At 51.8% G+C, this 22,666-nt stretch overlaps 2 long non-coding RNA genes across 6 annotated transcripts in view; one reads left to right on the forward strand and one right to left on the reverse strand.

Annotated features, from left to right (window-relative positions):
• Positions 1-2,762, forward strand: part of LOC106782947 (uncharacterized) — a 33,940-nt gene extending 31,178 nt beyond the window's left edge. For 3 of the 4 annotated variants that reach the window (XR_011436952.1, XR_002806882.2, XR_011436954.1), the window contains one exon: positions 421-2,762. This is a non-coding gene — a long non-coding RNA (uncharacterized lncRNA). The remainder of the gene's footprint in view (positions 1-420) is intronic. The other variant, XR_011436953.1, reaches the window with a different exon arrangement.
• The window catches only part of LOC138923401 (uncharacterized), a 23,100-nt gene extending 4,548 nt beyond the window's left edge, over positions 1-18,552 (reverse strand). Inside the window, exons 1-3 of one of the 2 annotated variants that reach the window (XR_011436956.1) lie at positions 18,368-18,552; positions 12,622-12,752; positions 6,375-6,949 (exon numbers count right to left, since the gene is read on the reverse strand). This is a non-coding gene — a long non-coding RNA (uncharacterized lncRNA). Of the gene's footprint in view, positions 1-6,374; positions 6,950-12,621; positions 12,753-18,367 lie in introns of those variants that run through there. The other variant, XR_011436955.1, reaches the window with a different exon arrangement.
• Positions 18,553-22,666: the final 4,114 nt, after the last annotated feature.

The raw sequence follows: 22,666 nt of genomic DNA on the forward strand, positions 1-22,666 counted from the left end.
TGTGAGCAGTAACAGAGAAGAGCCATTTTCGGGGGAGCCCATGATCCCTTGAGATGCCTTCAACCCGATGTTTGGAAATAAAGGTTTTGGTTTTATTGCTGGAATTTCTTTTCCTCGCCCCAGGGCTGCTGATTTTAAGCAGTTGCTGCTGGTGAGGATGTTTCCCTGTGTAGTGTGGCAAATCAATGATACTTTTCCCATGTTGGGGAGGTTTACATACGTATAATCCGGGAAAAAGGAGCACAAACAGGGGTGGTTCGAATGCTTTTTAAGCGAATTTGTTGGTATTCAAATCATTGGCTGAAAAATTTATTTTAAACGTAGAATGCAAAGCAGGGGAATTCTATCATTTGCTGCCCCCGGGTCTGCTGGCCCCACTCTCCACCAGCCTGCATTTGACCAAATGCTTTATGTCTGCAGATCCTGTAAGGAGGCAGAATGACGGTTTTCGGAAACATCCCGTCAAGGAGAGAGAAACAGCTAAATTGAAATGGGCTCTTAAAATCAGCCCAGGGTTCTCTGGATCAGTGAAAACAGGTATTTGTAAAAATGAAAACACGGACAAGGAATTGGGCTCTATTTCCCTACAAGCCTCCTCCCCCCCCGTGCCTCCTAAATATATATATATATTTCTATGAAGCAAAAATACATTTGTTTTCTTTTTCATCAGGGTTATCAGACGTGGCTGGAGAAAAGATTAGTACAAGTCTAAAAACGGACATGTAATACGTGTCAAGCTCCTTTGAAAGGGGGTGAGATGGCTATGATAACAAAACTTAAAATGTGTGTTTTCTGACAAACAAAAAACCCATTTTGATTTCTTGACCTGTGTTTGAGCTCAGCGTTCAGATGACACAAGGCTACCCCCGCACAGGTGTCAGGGGCTCCCAGCATGAACCCGGTGACAGAACAGCGACAATGCCACTGGCATCGAAACGGGAGCAAAAATAACAGAAAATGGCTCTGTTAGGAAAGAAGCTTCTGCAGGGCGGATCCCTCAGAAAGTAAGTCCCCAGCAGATGCCGACCCGCGCAGCGCTGATCCACGTCAGCCCAGGTTCTCCAAGCCGTGTCTGCGACACCTGAGAACCTGGGACCTCGAGTGAGTCAGAGACCACCGAGCAGGACCCTTGAAAGGCACCAAGGTGCTGAAAAAGCGGAGGGGAGCCTGGCGCAACGTCTCCGCAGCCGCCAAAAGGCCCCGGAGCAAACGGACACAGAGATGTGTCTGATGAGGTGATGGAGAGGGTGGAGGGTGGCGGTTTCGGTGACGGCGACATTCCTCTGTCTGGGCAGGACGTGGGGCATTGGGCTGAGAGGTCCCTATGTGAAAATCACAGGAGACGAACCACTTCGGGCCAGTCCTTTTTTTTTGTTGTTGTTAAATGTCTCTTTGGCCCCCAAACCGTTATGAAGAGAAAAATGCCGAAGTCTGCAAATCCAGGGCCATCACTGTGTCAGCTCCGAGCCGAGATGTTTCCCAAATGAACACCTGGAGGACGTAAATCACCCGGCCGTAAACACTTCAGGCCCGGCGCAGGCTGCGGGCTGGGCGGGGCGGCCTCCTCCCACCGGCCAGGGTCCGTCAACCAGGCGCTGGCCTGCACTCATCGGGGCTCCTTTCCGAGAGAGACCCCCACCCCCCAGTCTGGGAGCAGAATCCCCTCACAGAGGTCACTCAGATAACGGACAGACGTGCTCCCACCCTGGCCACCGGCCGACTTATCCCGGGCTGGTATTGGGGAGTGAAGCTGTCAGAGGTTTATGTCGTTACGAATGGCTTTACGATACCTACAGAGGGGACCAGGGCCCCGGGCTTCAAGGTGGCTATTTTTGAAGGCGGCATGTAATGATAAAATCCTAAAAAAAAAGTCTTTCTTTTTAAATATCCTGAAAGTAAAATCATAACCATAGTAATAACAAAACCAAAAGGTTTGTATGAAATGTCCCCAACGTTAGGAGATGTCAAAGGGCATTCGCTCTTTTAAGACAAACAGAATTCAAATATTAAAATAACTTTCTTTCTCCCCACTGTCTTAAATTCCTGGGAACCCCCATTTGGTGTATGCGATTGTCATAAAAATCCCTGAAGGGGGGACACAGATGGAGGCCAGCGGGATCCATCTCAGAAAGATCACCTCCTTGGGAATTTCTTTACATTCTGATGCTCTACTTAAAATAAGAAAATCTCTCCTTATAATTATCTGGCTAGGAGGAGTCTTTTAAATGATGTCTTCTGCCTTCAGCCAGACAGATGTGAGGACGAGCAAAGTAAACACTACAAAACAGCCTTCAGTCCTGGCTTTTTATGGCTCTATTCCTTTCCACCCACAGCACGGATCAGAGGAACGTAGAGAACTCGAGAGTAGGGACTCTGTCTCCGGGATCAACCTTGCACCAAAGAAAAACAACCCAGAGAAATTATTCTGCAGCCTGAAATGAAGCTAGGATCAAATGGTTGCTCATCGGAAGGAATATTTAAATTGGACAAGTCAAATCAAGCGTTATTAAATAAAGCTTGTTTAATGTGTCTCCAACGGAAAACGTCTTTTGAAGGGCGGTTTAACCTGATATTACAAATCTGGCCCAGCGCATGTCTTCAGGCTCCATCGGTGCATACGGGAATTTGTGTTCATACCACGAAAAGTGTGCTACCCTCTCTTCACAAAGTATTTTTTTCCCCATGTATAAAATGAAAGCAGAAAGGTTTTTAGGTAGCTATTGAAAACTGTTAATGTCATATAATAAATATGAGACAACTGACCCATGTTTTAATGTTTATTCGTCCGACAGAGTGCAGCCCGGCCACCTCGGGGACGTGGGTGACATGCTCCGAGCCGAGACCCTCGCGTGTGGGGTGATGTTTTCCCACCATGGTGCGGTGGGGTAGCAGCTGACCTGTGCTCTTCCCAAACCTAAAACCACTCTCTAATGGGTTTTACAATATTTACATTTTCAATTTTATTTATAGGACACCAGATGTCTACATTCAAAAGAAAAAAAAAAATCGTTTGGAATATCAAGTCCCGGCCTTCCCCACGGTGGCTAGCTGGTCATTGTGCTTCCCGGCTGCCATGCAGCAGCGTGTGCGAACCCATGCACAGCTGGGGGCTGTGTCTGCCCAGGGGTCAGGGAGGTGGGACATGGGGCATTTGTTTCCATTTTCTGTGTGACCACAGGCACGTCCTTATTCTGGGCCACATTTTCTCTGTCTGTAAAAAGGGAGGACGTTGGCTTGTCCCAGCAATGCGATGCTTTGCACTTCTCTGTGACCACCCTCTCTCTCATTAACCTCTTCTGACATTGGGAACCCAGCCTCTGAGGACCGGCCCTCAGCCAGACCTACGAGCCAGCGCCGGCTAGGTCCTCCCCGGGCCACGGCGGGAGCGAGCGCTGGGGTCGGTGAATCGCTAAATGCCTCTCTTCCTTCGTCCTTCACAGTGGGCTTAGAATATTCAGCCCGTGTCAGGGGTGACCAAAAGGTGCTTCAAAAACACAAGCTGAGATTTTCATTCGCTTTATTGTTTTCGTTGTCAACTGACATGACAGTGGACCCACCCTGATTTATCAGCTTGAAAAGCAGTCCCACCTTTTCTCCAAGCGGCACAAGATCCTGCGAGACCCTTCATACACCTCTTCTCCCCCCGGGGGGAAGATTTGATGCCTGTCCGCCAACATGGGCAGATGAGCAGTGTGCTTTTCAGCACAGACCCCCTTCACGGGCTCAGCCTGGTCCCTTCCTCCTCAGTCGCAAACGAAAGTGTCCGGTGAAGGCGGCGGGAAGCACGGCTGAGAGCGTGGGTGGCGAGCAATGCCCCCGCGGGCGATCTGCAGGAGCATCCCACGTGTCACCTCCTTTGTTCCTGGAGAGGAGTCCTTGCCCCCTTCTCAGCAGCGCTCCTGGCCACTGTGCGTACTGCCGAGGGACCGTGGCCCTGGAGATGGCCCTGGAGCAGCACAGGGAGCCGGCAGGCCGCCTAACAATTCCTCCTGCACCTCACTTTTCAGGCCTTGCCAGGCCAGAAGGGCAGACGATGAGTGAAGATCCTTAGGAGAGAGGCTCTCAAAGTGGGGCCTGAACGTCCGTGGGGCGGGCAGTGGCATTCTGTGTTTTCACAGGCCCTTTGGGGGATTTGGGACTAACCCCGGGGCAACGTTGCTTTAGAAAAGCCCCCCCACCCCCACCCCGCTCCGGGTTGCCTAAGGAAAGCAGCCAGGAGGACTGGTTTCCATTTCCCGCGGCTGCAGCGCACTCACACCCCCTGAGCATCAAAGCAGGAGAGATGGAGGCCCGGAAGGAGGCGGCATCCGCAGGCCTGGATGATGAGCCTGCCTGGGACACGGGGAAGAGGAACAAGAAAGGTCAGGAGAAGCGGGTGACAGATGGCCCGGCGGGAGGCGGAGAAGAAAGCTTTAGGGTGAGAGACGTGGGGAGCAGAGGGAGAGGTACCACTGACAGCAAGGAGCTGAGAAGATGGAGTGGGTGGGGGCGGGGTGAGGGGGCCCAAGGGAGGGAGGAGGGGAGGCGGCAGGGCACTGGCATCATTCTCCCCTCACCATTTGGCAGCTCTTGTCTGCTGGAGGGACCCTGTCTCCTGCTGTTCCACCCCACGCCTCCCATCCCCCACCTAGGGGCTCTCAGCCCTGACTGTCCCTTACTGTCCACCCCCTAGACAGCTTTGACAGCCCCGGTGCCCAGCGCCCCCCCCAGAGATTTGGAGGCCCTTGGCTGGGCCTGGGACCCGGCTTCGGGACTTGTTTTTACCAGCTCCCCGGTAGTTCTGTGCACAGGCAGGGACTGGGACCCACTGCCCTGAGTGGAAACTGCCAGATTCACACTTCCTATAGGAGCTTCCCCTGGACGAACTGGAGACTTCAGAGGTTCTGTTTGTAATTCGCACACTCTGAAGGAGCGCCGTCTGGGTGGTGGGCTTGCCTGGGTCCATCAGCCACAGCATCTCCATCGTCTCCGTCATTCCAGATATCAGAGAGAGGTGCTCTCTGCGTTAGGGCATTTGGGGTTGGGGCGTGGCGAAGCAGAAACACTCTCGGGGTGGAAAATATTCCCAGGAGCCCGTATCTGCCCTGTCCCCTTCGTCCGTGGGGTCTGAAGTGAAGGAGCCCTCTCAACTTGTGCGTACCCCTCCCCCCCCCAACCCGAGCCTCACCGTCCAGACAGTGAGAATGAACGGGACTGCCCCAAACAGGTTCTGAGCCCAGGCTGACTCCCACAAGGCTCCCTCCTGTCCCCATGTGGCTTCTCTTTTCTTGATAAATGTAGTAAGACAAAACAGAGACAAAATTTAAAAATCTGAAAAAATTCAAATCTTCATGAGTTGAAACATACATCCCAGGTGTTGGTTCTAAGTACAGTCGTGCGTCGCTGAATGACGGGAGTGTGTCCTGAGAAATGTGCCGTTGGGTGATTTCCGCGTGGTGTGAACATCACAGAGCGGACTTACACACACCTAGACGGTGCAGCCTGCTACACTCCCAGGCTCTACGGTGCTAATCTCACCGGGCCCCTATCATGTGTGCGGTCCGTCGTTGGCTGAAATGTTATTTGGCCCATGACTGTAATTATGATGTTCCATTGGCCCACTTACTTTCTTGTAAATCAAAAGCCTCATTAATAAGAGTTAAGATATATAGAGTATCTAGAAATCCAGGCACTGCTCTGGGAGCCTCACACGGCTTAACTCCTTTCACCGTGGCAATGACCCTGTGCAGGTGTTATTTTTGTGCCATTTTACAGGCAGGATAAGTGACGCACAGATGACTTCCCCAAAAGCACGCAGATAGAAAGTGCCAGAGCTTCAATGTGAACCGGGGTGGTCCAACTCCACAGGTCGGTGGTACCGAGAAGAGAGGATGGCGTTACTGAATTGGAAAATATATTGTTATTTAGGAGAGTTTCTCAGGGGCCATCAAAGCCGCAGCCCTAGCCAGCTCTGCCGTTCTCTGAGAGACGCTGTTCTTTTCTGAGGCCTCCGTTTTCTTTTCCACGAAGTGGGACTAGGAAGGCCCATGGCTGGGTGGTCCTGCAGGGTGTCCACCGCTGCCCGGAGTCCCGAACCCCTGCAGGCAGGAACGCTGGTGCCTGGGCCCTGAGCACTGAGGTGGTGCTGAGCTGGAGTCTGTTTGTTCTCAGGGGAACAACAACCCTGTCTGGAAACGCCGAACCAACCTGTGCTGGGACAAACCTTGAGGCCTGAGACAGAAAGAAATCGGAGCAGGCTTGGAAAAGAAGTAGGGCCCCCGGCGGGTGGCAGACGCTCTGCTGTGCTGACTCTGGGAGCGGGAGGACTTGCAGGTCCAGTTTCTCGACAAGGTGGCGGGAGGACACTCGGATCTGGGGCGTCTGTAAATCTCAGCCGTGCTCGGAGGACAGACGTCTCAGCATGTCCCCACGGGCCTGTGGTTTCTGCTGAGCTGGTGTCCCCCAAAGCTGTGCAATGGTTCAAGTCCTGCCTGTGAAGTGTGGCTGGGAGGATTACGGGTGGCAATGCTCCACGCTTGTCAAAGCTCAGCCCAGAGTCTTCCAGAACCTTCCACAGAGTCATAACAATAAAAAAACAGCACAGGTGGGCTCTCACCTACAAGCATCTCATTCTCACGCAAACCGGAGGAGGCAGGAGCCTCTGTGAACTCACTTTTCAGATGTGAACACTGAGGCACAGAGCGGTTATGAAATCAGCCAAGGTCACAGGTGGGGCTGAGATTTGAACCCAGGCCCCTTGCTCGAGGGCTGTTGACCCTCAGCTCCTCCAGTCTATCCAGGCACTCCATAGATGGGAGTGATTACTAGGATTATTTGGGGGTTTTGGTCCAAGATAATTCTTTAACTTTAAAGGAGCTTTTATTTTGATCATTGTAGATTCGCATGCAGTTGTCAGGAATAATACAGAGATTCCTGTGCGCTTCACCCGGTCTCCCCCAGTGGTGACACCCTGCATAGTTGTAGTAAAATGTCACAACCAGGATACGACACCAATGCAACCCACCCACGTTATTCACGGAAAATGGGAAAAAGAGATCTGGGGGGCGGGATAGAGACAGACGCTGCCTGCTCCGCCCCAGCCCCTTTGCTCTCCGTCCTGCACCCTTACTTCCTTTATTCCTTTTACTCGACACCATCTGACCTTATAGCTGATGTTTACACTCCCCAGAGAATGGAAGTCCCATGAAGGCGGCGAGCTCTGTCTATCGGATTCCCAGTGCCTAGAATGGTGCCTGATGCCCACAGCTTTAGAGGATATTTTTAAAAGGGTGGAGGAATGTGGGGCCGGCCCGGTGGTGCACCGGTTAAGTTTGCATGTTCCGCTTCTCGGCAGCCTGGGGTTCGCCATTCTGTGGTAGACATCCCATGTATAAAGCAGAGGAAGATGGGAACGGATGTTAGCGCAGAGCCAGTCTTCCTCAGCAAAAAGAGGAGGATTGGCAGCAGTTAGCTCAGGGCTACTCTTCCTCAAAAAAAAAAAAAAATCTCTAAAATGGGCTGAATGCTCCCCACCTGCAGGGTGTGGTGAGGCTTCACTGATGTCAGGTGTCCAGTACGTGGCGTCCAGTGGGGTCACAGTGTGGTAGGTCAAATTGTGCGTCCTCCCCAAATACCCAAGGAAATTCCCTTTGCACCTCCAGCCTGTGTGGCTGACCATTCTGGAAGCCCCCCTGGCTGCTCTCCGGGCTCTCTGGGGTTTGTAACGGCCTAAGATCTTTCAACAGTTAAGAGCACTGCTAATAAGAGATCTGAGAACAATTTGCAGGAGGCGGCATTTCTGGGGGGTGGCACGGCTCTTAAGCACCACGCATGAAGTCTCGGTTAATTCTGCTGACTTGAGATAATAAACAGCTTAACGCCCTCTATTGTTCTGGGGCCTCAGCCTCGGAACCCCGCTAGGATTCAGGAGAAGCGTGGGCATTTGGCCTCCACTACCAGGGGAGGTGCCCTGCCAACAGCAGGGCCGCTTAGCACCAGATCTACAACCCGGTCTCCTGACCCACAAAACCAGAGCTGTCCACACCCCACACCCGCTTCCGGGATGACGAATCTCCACGGGGGCCCAAGTAACGTGGAGACGGCGGCCGTGCTCTTCCTGTGTGGCCATTTTAGCTCACAACGGGCGGGACTGAGAAACAAACCTGTGTTCATTTCAACCGTAAAATAAGTATCACGTCACGTTTATTATAAAACAAAACATTCGTTCAGGGAAACGTTCAGGGAATAATTTATTAATTAGCTATAGCCCTGCCATCCTGGGATTAACTGCTTTATGTTAATAAGTTTTGCTATGTTTTATTTTTTTTCCTCTCACTCTCTCTCCTCTCTGTCTCTTACTCTATAACACAGTTTGAATTATATGATTTTAGAACCTGTTTTTCTCGTTACTATTTTATCATGAAATGTTTCCATTTCTTGAACATTATTTGGAAACATATATATTTTAAAAGTGAAACATCAAATTCTGTTCTGGAAGAAGAAGGCGGAGTCCAGAGAGGAAGATGATCCAGCCAGGGAAGAGGAAAGCCGGGACAAAAGGCAGTGAGGACAGACTGTTAATGCCTGCCTTGTAGCCCGTCCTATATTAATTTCCCCACCCCCTACTGATGGCACTTAGCTTCTTCCTGAATATGCACCTTTATAAGTTAGCGAATGTAAATCCTTAGACATCAATCCACGTGGACCTGCCTGTTTATTTCCTTCAATAAGTTCCCAGTGGGGGAGTTACACATCAAAGGGTGTGGACACGTCTAAGCTCCCGGTGTATACACTAACCAGTCACCCCGTAGAAGGGTTGTAAATTCATTTACCCCTCTATCTGCAGAGTACGCGAACGCCTGGCCTGCTCTGACTTAGCCAACACCGAGAATTAAGACCTTTAACTTTTTTTTCCGCCCTCAATTTAAGGAGCAAGGATTCCGGGTAATCAGTTTAGTTCTGAAACACCTGACTTCACTTCTTAACACCTTCATCCTGAGCTGGTCTCGGAAGGGAGCTGTAAATCCATGAGCTAGGAGGCCGTGGGAGACCAAGGGCCGGCTGTGTGTGGACAGGGAGAACCTGGAGCCCTTTCTGTAGAAAGCACCCCATTCCCTCTGGAGAGCTCAGGAGTGGGGGCTGGGACTCCCCTCTGGGCAGTTATCCATCTTGGCCGCCTGTGGGGAATTTGCTGCAGAGGCCGAATGGGGGAACTGGGAGCAGCAGGAAAGGGCAGGGAGACTTCTGATGTGACTTGTAGGAGAGGAAAATGGCTTGTAAACTCTCCCCCTGTGGTTGAAAGAGACTTGAGATAAGGAGCCTGCCCCTTTTAAGGAGCAAATGGTTCTGTCGAGAACCTTCTGGAGCCTGGAGACTCAGCCCGCAGTGCCCACCCACCCTGTGGTGGGGGCGGGGGGCTGCGGCTTCCGTGGGTTGGACATCTGTGAAGCTGGGGGTGGCTTGCTCCAGCCGGAGCCCCAGCGCCTGACCGCTCTGCCTGTCACTCAGTGTTTCTTGGCCCGGGTGACATGGAGCATCGAGAAGAAGGGACCTGGGCTCTGCAGAGCCGTCCTGCCCCACATCACATAGAAAATGCACAATTCCAAAGTCAGTTACTTAACCCATGGCCCTGGTTGTCTGGCTTTCTGCTCATCCAGGCTTATTTTGACCTTTTTTATAGTGAGGTGAAATTGACATACCATAAAATGAACCATTGAAAGTGGACGGATCGGTGCCACTTAGAACATTCACAACGTTGTGCCGTCACCACCCCTAATTCCAAAACATTTTTATCACTCCAAAAAGAGATCCCGAACCCATTGATTGTCATTTCTCTTCCTTTCCCCTCAGCCTCTGGGAACCGCTAATGTAATTTCTGTCTCTATAGATCTGCCCGTTCTGGACATTTCATGTAAATGGATTTATGCAATACGTAATCCTTTTGTGTCTGGCTTCTTTCATCAGCACAATCTTCTCAAGTTTCATCCATTTTGTAGCATGCGTCAGCACTCCCTTCCTTTTCCTGGCTGAGTAATATTTCATTGTATGGACAGACCACATTTTCTTTGTTCATTCATCTGTCCATGGACTCTTGGGTTGTTTCTACTTTTTGGCTGTTGTGAATAATGCTGCCGTGAACATTTCGTGTATGAGATTTTGCCTATGCACCTGTTTTCACTTTTGGGGCTATATACCCAGGAGTGGAGTTGCTAAGTCTTATGGTGACACTGCGTTTCACTTTCTGAGAAGGTGCTGACGGTTGTCCCGCGTACCTGCACCATTTTACATTCCAAACAGCAAGGCAGGAGGTCTCCAATTTCTCTAGCTCAGGCTTATTTTAAGAGCATCTTTCCAGAGATGATGTCCTACCTCCTTGATCTACAAAACCATCCTCGCGTGCGGACAATGGTGCCTCACGCATGTGCCTGGCATTGCACATAAGACTCTTGACAGACCGCGGTCCCCTGTCACCATTTCCTGGCTATCACTCCACTTCTCCTGCCTCAGTTTCCTCCTTTAGAAAATGGGGCAACTACATCCTAGTTGAAGGCTGTTCTTGGGCTGGGTCAGGGCACATGTCGATACCTAACAGAAGTCCCCCCCCGGAAAGTACATGGGGGAGCCGTAAGACACATCCTGATTTGGGGACCCCTAAGGTTGTGTTCATTTCTCTACACTGTGTTGCTGTAAATAATGTAAATGTACTATCAGCTCCATCTCTAAGACTGAAAAGAATAACAAAATCTGTTTCTAATGCGGAAAAAAAATGCCAAAAGCTGGGGATTTGAACCAGGTTGGTTCTGACGTCGCCTCTGGTGGAGAGGGTAGTGTGCAGAGGGGCAGCCCCCGCCCCGAATGGATGGCGTCCAGGAGGGACCTGACACAGCCCCCTCTGCGGCCTGGCGGGTTCTGCACACAAGCCTTCAGGGGCTGAATAAATGCTGTAATTTACTGAGGAGAGGCCTTTCAGGGCCACCTCCGGCACTGAGGTCTGAGGACTTAGGGGACAAAACCAGCATCCATCTTCTGCCGTGACACGTTCCTGTCAACAGTTACCCTGATGGAAATGGGACTCAGCAGGACGGCATGGTGGCTCCCCTGCTGTCTGGAGCCCTGCTTGCGCGGGCGGGGCAGGAGAGGGGGCCGCAGGGCAGCGATGCCCACAGGTCAGAGCCAGACGTGCCCTGGAAGCCCAGCCTCCCGCAAGGACTCCAGGGCTGGGTGCACCGCAGAGCCTGGCGGGGCCAGGTGTGGGACACATGGAGCCCCCAAAGGGAGACCAGGCAGGTGGACTACCCGAGGAGGACAGGGACGCGCCCTGACCATGGACAGAGGTCTCGTTCTAGACTTCGCTAGAACAGGCTGAGATCTCAGGCAAGTCTCCTCTCTCTCCATGTGCAGAGATTTCACCTCTAACACGAAGATGGATCATTCTCGCTTTGCGGGCGGTGAGGTCACAGGAAGCAAGGACCACAAGCGCTCACAGAGAAGCCCGCCTTATCTTGCACACGTGGAAAAGGGAGATGTTGAGGCCAGTGTTGTCCCATAGAAACCTAACTCAAGCCTCCTCTGTAATTCAAAATTTCCTAGCAACCTCATTACAAAGGAAGTAAAAGGAAACACGTAGAACTGATTTAAAAAATATTTTAACCCAATGTATCCAAACTATATCACCCTGCAATTAACATAAAATTATTGAGATATTTAATTTTTTTCACCCTGATGATTCAAAATACGGTGGGCATCTTACCCTGACAGCCACCTCAGTTCGGACCAGGCGCATCTCCAGCGCTCAGCAGCCACTTGTGGCTGAGGGAGGCCACACTGGGCAGTGCAAGTCTAAGCCATTCCATTTTCAGGCCAAGGAAAGTCCCATCTCTGGGGGCGGGACTTCCTGTTGTGTTCTGCCGCCTTCACTAATGAGGTTTCCCGGCTGGGGCTTCAGCCCAAAGCCTGGGTGTGGCTTCTGGGTAGGATGGCGCCTTAGCAGGCCCCGGGCAACGGCATCCTCCGAGGTGAGAGGGTGCGAAGGTGGAAATCAGTAGGTCCTTGACTTAATCTTTGCTATTTCCATGTCTTTAAAATATTATACATTTGGGGAGGGGTTAATTTAAAAATCTGTTTGTGTGTAAGTAAGATGCGTGAGAAGTTTCGGCACTAAGGATGCTCATGGCAGTGTTACTTAGAAAAGCAGACAAATTTGGAACATCCTAAACGTCCTTCGTTGGGGGCCTGAACTGTTGGGTGGCTGAGAGATCAGCAAAGTGACCACAGAATTGGGCCACATCGAGGTAAGGGGTGACCTTGACAAAGGTGGGTCAGCATCCTGTTGAGGGGGCAGCTAGATTGGAGTGTGTTTAATTAAAATGTGGATTGGGGGGCCGGCCCTGTGGCATAGTGGTTAATTTCATGTGCTCCGCCTTGGAGGTGCAAAATTCTCGTGTTCGGATCCTGGGTGCTGTCCTACACACTACTCATCAAGCCGTGTGGTGATGGCCTACCATATACAAAATAGAGGAGGATTGGCACAGATGTTAGCTCAGTGACAATCTTCCTCACCAAAAAAAAAAAAAAAATGTGGATTGGAACACAAGCTGATCTTGTTCATGTGTTTTAAACAAGAAAATGTGGATGGATACTCACCCAAATGTTAACTGATGGGCCAGCCCCAGTGGCCTAGTGGTTAAGTTCAGTGTGCTCTGCTTTGGCGGCCTGGGTTTGATTCCTGGGCATGGACCTCTGTTAGTGGCCATGCCGTGCTGGCAGCCCACGTGCTAAAAAATAGAGTAAGATTGGCATGGATGTTAGCTTAGGGCGAATCTTCCTCAGCAAAAAAAAAATTAAAAAAAAAATTAACTGGTTCTCTCCGGTGGGTGGAGTATGGGTGGTTTTTGGTTCTTCTTTACTTGTGTGTTTCTAATTTTCATACAACGAACATGTGTTAGTCAAGGAATTAGAACTTTTAACAAATAAAAACAATTTACATTATTGGAATCATAATAATTAACCTCAGTTTTAGGGGTGCCTACAGGGAGAGGAGGCTGAGCAGTCACCCCACAGTTGGGGTGAGAAGGGGGCTCTGATTTCGCTGAAACTCCACGACATTTGGTGCCTCAAATCCCCTTCCAGCCCTCACCTAGAACCACCCTGACTTGCGAGGCCCTCCGTGGGCACCCGCTCTCTGCTGGACCGTAAGCAACTTCAGGGAAGGGAAAACTACTTACTGAGTGTCTACTAAAGGCCTGGCACTGTTCCGTACACAGCCTCGTGTCCATCTTTGTTTTACAGATGAAAACACTGAAGCTCAGAGAGGGGGAGACACCTGCCCGGGAGCACTCAGCCTCGGAGGTGGCAGGTGAATAATAATGATAACACTAAGCCCACAGGGGGCCGGCTTTGTGACTAATGAGCAGGTAGCTCATTCACGATTGAGGTCATTCTGCCCTCTTGACAGCCCTAGAGACAGACGCACTCTTATCAACCCCAGCTTGCAGAGGAGGAAACGGAGCACAGCAAGAGTGAGCTTTGCCTGGGCCCATGCTCCTAGTAAACGACGCTGCCTGGGTTATGAAGCCAGACAGTCCAGCGCTAGACCACGAGCCCCTCAGACCACACGGACCACGGGCTCCTTCCTCCACACCACACGGACCACGGGCTCCTTCCTCCACACCACACGGACCACGGGCTCCTTCCTCCACGCCACACGGACCACGGGCTCCTTCCTCTATGCCACACGGACCACGGGCTCCTTCCTCCACGCCACACGGACCACGGGCTCCTTCCTCCACACCACACGGACCACGGGCTCCTTCCTCTACGCCACACGGACCACGGGCTCCTTCCTCCACGCCACACGGACCACGGGCTCCTTCCTCCACACCACACGGACCACGGGCTCCTTCCTCCACGCCACACGGACCACGGGCTCCTTCCTCCACGCCACACGGACCACGGGCTCCTTCCTCCACACCACACGGACCACGGGCTCCTTCCTCCACACCACATGAGCCACAGGCTCCTTTTCCTACTTGACATTGCTGGCTCCTTGCAGGGTGGACCCCGTCCAAAACTTTGACTTTTCTGTGCCTTCCCATGGGTCCCAGCATGGTGGGCTCCCAGAAAATACCCCGTGGGTATTGGTGTTGGACTGCCCAGCCCCCCTCAGCCCCACTGACCTACCGCAGGAAGACCAGGTGTGTGCTTGCAGTGCTGGGCTGCTGGCTCTGAACAGAATCAGACAAGCCTTAGGATCACAAATGGCGGAACCGTTAAAGGAGAAGTGTGAACAGCAAAGAAAATAAACACACGTGTGGGCTGGGCCTGCGGGAGTGTGTGAGCATCTGAGTGGGGGGTGCGGGGGTTGGGGACAGGCGGCTGTTTCATCTCGGCCAAGCCTCAAGCTGATCCTCGCTCTTAGCAGGAAGCCCAAATGAGGAGCCAGGAAAGGACCCCAGGGAAGCCGTGTGCCTGGGACTTGTGCCTCTCATTCAGTCGTTCTTGTACCCAGGCCTCATTCATTCACGGGCATCTGCAGAAGCCCTGAGATGGTCAGGCGGTGGCCTAGCAGCGGAACCTGGTTAACAGGAGGGTTAGGACAGCTAACACTGACAAGGCCGCCGGGAGCCGGGCAGCGCTTGAAGAATTTCGTCTAAATTAACTCCCTCCACCTCCCCCGGACCCGCGCCATCAGCCCCCAGCGCGCTCCCGCATTTCACAGAGGACCGCCCAGGCGCACGGTGCGGTGCGTGGGCTGAGCTCCTCCTCCAGCGGCACAGAGCGATGGCGAATGTTCCCTGGCAACGCCCACTCAGCGTGGGTTGGTGAGGAGAAGCAGCTCCCGTGGAAGAGGTCCCTTCATCTTAGGGGTAGAGCTGGGGAGATCCAACACGTGCTGACGTCTGGGCCCCCCGGACACGCTGATGCCATTGGTGATTCTCATGGGCAGCCTGGGTTGAAAGGCTGGGCCCTAACTCATCCCCTCTCAAAGGGAGGTCCCCATACCCGTGGACAGGTGTCCCCCAGGAGCCTGTCGGGAGGGCCTGCACTGTCGCCATCTTGAACTGCGCGATTATTGAGACCCAGGGGCCCCGACTTTCCATTTGGCCCCGGGCCCACCCATTACGGCCGGTTCTCCCTCCCGCAGGCCAGGCTACCGGCTCGGGCCTTCGGAGGTTGTGGGATACGGATCAATGCTGGGAACCGCTCAGGGTATATGACACGAGGTAATCCGTCCAAACGAGGAAACACAGGGCGGAGGATGGAAACCTGTGCGGCGCGACCCCAGGCCGGCGCAGCACCGCGCAGGGCGGGGAATGGCAGGCTGGGGCGCGGACCGCGAGCCCGGGAGCCTCGTCCCAGGCCTGGTGACGGTCCTCGCCAGCGCTGTTTCGGAAGACCGGCGCTGTGTGCCGCCCCTCGAGGGCCTCTGACTCTTCTCTTTGCCTTTCGCCGCCAGACATCCCCTCTCCTTCCTCTGCTCTGTCAGGCTCCTCCTTACATGTAACCATCGGTAGGGGGTTGATAGGTGGCCCCCGAAAGACATGTCCACATCCTAACCCCAGAACCGGCGAAGGTGACCTTATTTGGGCACAGGGTCTTTGCAGATGTAATTAGGTTAAGAATCTCCCGATGAGACCATCCTGGATTACCTGGGTGGGTCCTGCATCCAGTGACCGCTGCCCTTATAAGAGACGCAAGAGAGAGGAGAGGAGAGACCATGCGGAGATGGAGGGATGCAGCCACAAGCCCGGAAACGCCTGGAGCCCCCAGGAGCTGGAAGAGGCAGGAAGCACCCTCCCTCAGAGCATGAGCGCACAGCCCTGCCCACAGCTTGATTTCAGACTTCCAGCCTCCCGAGCTGGGAGGGAAGACATTCGTGTTATTTTAATCCACCTGGTTTGTGGTCGTTGTTTCTGGCGGCCCCAGGAAACTAATGCACCATCCAACTTTCTCACCATTTTACATTTTGAAAACCTGACCGTGGGCTGTCCCTGCTCGACTGTAAGGAGGGCAGGGATGTGTGTGTGGTGTTCACAGATGTATCCCCATGGCCTAGAACAGGGGAAACTCTAGCTCCCGGCCCAGGGAGAACATTGCTTCGGTTCTCTGAGCCCCGATCCTCAGAGCCGTCTGTGGAGTGGCAGTCTGCAGAGCCCTGGGCCCTACCGACCAGGAGCCAGCCCCTCGGGGTGTGCTGGGGTTGCAGATGCACAGTTCCGAACAGGATTGAAGCCACTCCAACCTCCCCCTCCCCGCCCTGGGGGATGCCAGGGAATTTCATGTGGCTGCCCTTTGGTCTATGGAGCTCCGGTCCCTGGTCCCTCTCCCTGGTGCTCTGCATTGTTACCATGAGTCTTTCTGTCACCCTGCCCCTGATGTCACAGGGCCTCGGCAGCAGGCAGCCCAATGTCTCCTGCGAGGGGCCACTCCTCTGAGCCTCACCTGGAGCTGCTCACCCCAGCTGCAGGCTTCCAAAGATCTCCCCTTCCCTTCGGTGCAGCGTGCTGGCCTCAGGGGCGCCCGGGATGTGCCGGGCGAGGGGTGACGGAAGCAGATGTTCATGCCGCTCATCTTTGTCTTCACTCGGATCATCCCAATGGACAGACGGTTTCTATGCTGACTATCTTCCGTGTGGCCCTCCACATTCGCTCCCGCCTTCTCTGCCCTCTCCCTGGCCCTGGGGGATGTCTGCATGGACTCTGCCTTCCCAGCCCCTGGCCTCGGCTTCTGGCTGGAGCTGGCCGGTGAGGGCTCAGTGGATCGCAAGAGAAAGTGAGGGAGGAAGGGTGGGGTCTTCTCTGCTCCCTGCCCACTGGGCCACGTACTTGGTGGTATCCTCCTACCTGAGGCCACAGCTCCCGTTGGGGCCCTCTCCACGCAGACACCCTACCTTGCTTCCTGTCGCCTCTGCGTCCCCTCATCCCTGGAGCTCCCCTCTGCTGCCTGCCCGTGGTCCTGCACGGTCCCTCGTCCGGGTCCATAAACCTTGCCCACACCTCACGAATGTTGCCTTTGCTAAAACCCCTTCAGTGTGAAACCCACTTTGAGTGGCCCCATTTATTTCCAGTCCAGCAGGCCCAGGACTGAGCCTGCATCCCTCATCACGGCTGTTAGCCGCTGCCCCCGCACCGAACGCCTGACAGGAGGCTGGGGCTCCACGGACGCCGCCTCGGAGTCCAGCACGGAAGACCCCCCCGGAACACGAGCTCCGGGAGGCCAGGGACTTTGTTTTGTTTTAACTGAAATTTGCGTTGAGATCATTGTCGACTCGCATGTAGCTGTCAGAATTAGGCCAGAGAGACGCAGCCCGCTCCTCGTGCAGTGTCCCCCAGTGGGGACGTTTTGCAAAACTATAGTACCACATTACAACTGGATATTGTTGGCATAATCCACCCGTTTTACTCAGATTTCTCCAGTCTACTCGTGGTCGTGTGTGTGTGTCTGTGTGTTTCTATGCACTTTTCTCACCCATGTAGGTTCACGTGTCCACCGCAGTCATGGTACAGAGCATTTCCATCACCACAAGGATGTTTTTCATCTAATTTCTTCAGGTTTTTAAATCTGATTTCTTCAAGAATCTTCTAAAATCTGATTTCCTCACTGCTTTCTTCCCGCTGCCCAGAACTGCGCCTGGCCCACAGCAGAGACTCAAAGCGCATTTACAGGCTGCATGTCGGGTGCATTTCATCCCCACAACACCCCCATCTGCGGACACGGAAGCCGGCGCTCAGAGGCATCCCTTGGGCGCCCAGGCTGAGGGCACACGTGGATGCCTCCGGCTCTGTCGGACTGTGATCTGGGCCCTGTCTGCTCTCCCCGCTGCTTTCCATGGCTTGGCGTTGTTGGAATCTAAATACAAGAGGTTCTGTGCATCCCTGTGCTGCTTCAGCCTCTTTCTCCGTCCGTCTGCCACGGCCTGAACACGTCCTTTCTCTGCTGACTCTGCGGTCCAGCATGTTCGTGCTCCCTGCAGCTGTGCTGGGCGGGTGTCCTCTGTGCTCGTCCAAGGCTGATAAAAGCGCTGGGCAGGACGCAGCGGAGCCAGGAGCCTGGACGGCCTGATAACTGGCTTCGCTTTGATGTTTTTCAAATTCAGAGCGGACCCAGGCCCCCTCGGCCAGCGTTGCACACTTGTTTATTTTTGTCGCTGTGTAGGCCTTTGCCATTTCCCCTTCCCAAGTGGGACAGCCATCATTATTGCTGTCATTACCCTATTGGCAACGTTGCTAAGTGTGCTGTCCCGCTTCATCCGATCCCTCCCTCCAAACGCCCAAGGAAGACCACCCACGACTCAGACTTTCCCTCCGTTTAATTTTAGTCTCAGGATGTAAGTTTGCAATTTCAACACAATTAAAAAAAAAAACAACAAAACGTGGTCGGGCTTTCCTACCTCAGTCCTGCGGACCATCCCTCCCTGATGGCAGGTTCGGGAGTTGCCTGAGTGTCCCCAAGAACCATTTCCAAGGCGGGGAGGGCTACGGAACGGTTTTGCAAGAAGACACACAGTGCTCTCCTTCTAAGTTACGTTCCAAATGAGTCAGATCAGAAAGACAGCTCGGCCGTGTTCTTCTCATAAATCCCAATAAACGACTCAGAGGGCGCTGGAAATGCAGGGCACTGGGAAAACCACATGATTTCCTCTGAAAACACAGACACGTTACTGGAGGGGAATGTTCTAGATGTTAAGGACACACCTGCAAAGACCCTCGCAATTATTATAAGTCCCCCCTGCAATGTTCCCCCGTACGTTGCCTCCCTGTACGTAATGTTCGTGTTTTTCTTTTTTTTCTTTCTTACCTGTTCTTTTTTCTTCTGGATTTTATAAGTCCAAGTCTAAAATACACAGGTAGTACGTGTGCGTACACATGCACACACACACGCACGCTCAAGCACACGCTCCCTGTATATTTCCCTCCCCCTCGGCTTCCAGCATTTTCCCTTTCTCGGTCTTTTGGAAAATATTGCAACAGGGTTTGACCGTAATGAGATTCAAGTGGGTGATTTGGCCCGGGAATCTCTGCTGGCTTCCATGACCCACTTCAGTTTCTTCTTTCTTCATCGTGCTCTCCCTCCCTCCTTTTATAGCTTTTTTTCCTTCCTTCAGGGCAGCAATAAATGCTTTTTCAGTGATGTTATTTTCCAGTCTACCTTCAATGAGGACATTGGGAGAAAGGAGTAAGCCTGTGTGTCAATCCCTTACGTTCACAATTTGGAAAAAAATGATCTAGTGAAGAAAAGGCAGCAGAAATGAATTTAAACCTATAATATGATGCTGTATCCCATTTAAATTGAAGGCAATATAAATTCCAACCACAATTAGACTGTCTCACCAGGATCTCAGGGTTGCTCTGTGTGGCCATGCATGCTGCGCACTGCACAACCCCGGGGGGCGCCGCACATGGACAGCAGCACCGTGCGGTGGATTGGATTAGTGATCAGTGCGTGTGCTGGAGTGGGTGTGCGCATCAGGTGCTCTCACGCATCGCTGGCTGGGGTGGGATTCTGCGAAACCCCTTCGGAAAGACATCTGACAATTAGTGTCAAAATTAAAAATGCACTTGCCCTTGGACTCTGCAGTGCCGCTTTGGGAAGTTCCTCCCACAGTGGTCGTATACAGGTTCTCTCCGAAGTAAGCGCAGGTTTATTTATTTATTACAGCACTGTTTGCAGTAGCAAAAGTTTGGAGGCGCGCTAGCAGCTTGTTTGTAGGGGATGAATTGAATAAATGGTGGAACATCCGTGAAATGGAAAGCGATGCAGTCTTAAAAGTCAAGAGGCAGGTCTGAAGCCTGCACGTGGAGCACCCTCTGTGATGTATCGCTAAGGGAGATGTGGAGAGGACGTCTGCCAGCTACTTCCCCTCATGAGCTGGGTGATGTTGGCAAGATATTGAACCTCTCTGGGCCTCACTTTCCTTATCTGTAAAATGGGGATCATGATAGCTCCCACCCTGTAGGGCTGTTGAAGAGACTTCATGAATCAATGAAGGTAAACATTTAGGACAGTGCTTGGCATGTAGCAAGGGCTACATAGTCATTACTTATTATTATTATTTATCATCATCGTCATTGAAAAGAAAGCAAGTTTGTGCTGATATAGGCACAGAAAATCCCCGAAGGATATGCCAGAAGCACAGGTACCGAGGATGGCTGTTGCTAAGGAGACTGGAGGACTAAAGGTCAGGAGGAGGTGTAGGAAGACCTACTTTTAACTTGAGTCTTTTGAATTTCTGTCAAGAATCTGTATTCTCTATTTTTTTGATATTTTTAAGGAAAATTTGTGGACATACAGAAAGGTTGAAGAATTGTTTAGTGAGCATCCATGTATTTACCATCTCAGCTCTGTATTTAGCATGCCGCTCTACTTGGTTTACCATCTACTCACCCATCCATCTACCCATCCCTCCCTCCATCCATCCATCCATGCATCCGTCCATCCATCCATCCATCCACCCATCCATCCATGCATGCATCCATCCATCCATCCATGCATGCATCCATCCATCCCTCCACCCACCCATACCCCCCACCCCGATCCAGCCATCCACCCATCTGTCCATCAGTCTCTCTTAATTTTTTTTTGGTGCTTTTCAAAGTAAACTGAAGACATCAGTGTACTTACTTTTCTCTAAACTCTTTTGGTGTGTATAATTAGCTTTTTTTTAGATATAATTCACATAGAGTCAAATGCACAAATCTAAAGTGTCTGTTTGACGGTTTTGATAACGCATTATCTATTTTAAAAATAAATTATCTACAAGTAAAATGTAGCTGCCTCCTTGAGAGAGAGAGAGAAACTGAGACAAACCAAAATAGCATTTTGAACCCACAGAGGAGAAAACATGGTGAAGTCACGAAGTCAACGTGATACCTTATCCGGTGGGGAGAGATTTACAAGCGGTAAAGATTTTTACAGAGGGTCTCAGTTATGGGCTATTTCTATCCCCAGAAAGCATGTCTCCTTCTGGAACCTTTATAGCTAGATTCTCAGGCAGGAAGCATAAGAAAGTGGGAGATGTTGGCATCAGCCTGCTGGGGTCTGCATCTCAGTCCCTCTGCTGGATAGCCGTGTCCTCCGGGAGAAGTTGCTAGCTTTTCTGGGCCTCAGCTCCCTCCTCTGGGAAGGATGTTGCTTTCTGCTTCCTGGCTTTCTTGGGTGGATTCTGTGAGCGAAAATGGGCAGCACGTTTAGAAAGCACGTGGCATCTAGAAGGTGCTCCTTAGCTGTCGTCTCTTACTACAAGTCACACATCTCCCTATCTTTGCTTTTTATTTTTTTAAATTGAATTCGAAAGAACCAAACAAAGCAAGGTTAAGTTTTTCATCCTTAGGGGAAAAACGTCATCTCTCCCCACAGCTTCACTGCCCTCTCAAGCTCTGCAAAAATCCAGGGAAATGAATCAGCCTGCAGCCTTTGCTCTGTCTAATTCTTTGATTACTACATGATTGCAGCATTCACTCGGTCCGGGGCTAAAAATTGAAAGAAAACAAAAATTCTTGAGTCATTTCCAGATCCTGAATCTGACACCACTATTCCTCTCTCCGTTTTGGCAAAACCTACAAAACGAGTGACCAAGAAGGGTAAACAAGTTTAGGTAAACACTCTACGTATCGATTCGTGATTTAAGGACATCAGTTAACATTTAGTTTCATTTACCACAGTGTTTTAATGTCATTAAGAATGTAACTTCTTAGGAAAACTAAGAAAGTCTGTTTTTAGCCCAGACATGCAATTAAGGGAATTAGTAACGTGATATGCCATCCCCAGGAACTCCGATATAGTAAGAAATCTCGTGCAACCCTTTATAAAGACGTTCTTACAGCCCACGCCAGAGTTCACCGAGCTGCAATCCCAGGGCAGCAGGGAGGGGAAAAAAGGAAAGGAAATCGCCGCCCCAGCGCTGAGAGGCAGTGAGAAAGGCCTTGCAATCGTGCGCAGATATTAAATCATCCTAAAATCGGGTCCATTGTGGGGAGTTGAGTCGTGTGTGTGATCCATCCATCCATCCACCCATCCATTCCATTATCCATCCATCATCCATTGCCTGGGACCCAGCGTGATGCCGAGCATGTGGTAGGTGCCCAATCAATGCTGGACACAGAGAACATGGGAATGAGAGGCTGGTCTGCACCTCTGTGTGGTCTGTCTGCTTCTTTTTGGAAAGAACATGTGAGAGAGAAAGACAGGCATTTTTGTTTGAATTTACGTGGACACAGGAAAAACCCCCTTCACCTACCCAACCAACCATCTACCTGTCCATCCATCCATCCATCCATCCATGCACTCATCCATTCCTCAAAAATGTTTCCCTGCTGGGTGCCAGGCACTGGTTGGTCAAGGCTCTGCAGCAGCACTTCAGCACCCAGGATCTCAGAACCAAGCCTGGCCCAGAGGAGATGCCGTGGCATGTTTGTGGAATGAATGAGTAATTGTTTGAATGAATGGATGGATGGATGGGTGAAGCAATGAAAGACATCAAGGTAGACTTGTTCCAGGAATCTCAACCAATAATTGCCCAGGCATCTGACATCTCGGGCCTTTGGCTCCATGTGCGGGTCCCTGGCTCCCCTGGGCAGAAGGTCAGTGGGTGGCGGGGTGGGGAGCTGTCTTCCCAGGCAGCAGAGCTCTTTCTAAGGCAACGTGGTGCTGGTCAGTGATTGGGGAACAAGGGTCGACACTCTTGGACCCT

The sequence above is a fragment of the Equus caballus genome, chromosome 3 (assembly GCF_041296265.1).
Source record: "Equus caballus isolate H_3958 breed thoroughbred chromosome 3, TB-T2T, whole genome shotgun sequence".
Lineage (NCBI taxonomy): Eukaryota > Metazoa > Chordata > Mammalia > Perissodactyla > Equidae > Equus > Equus caballus.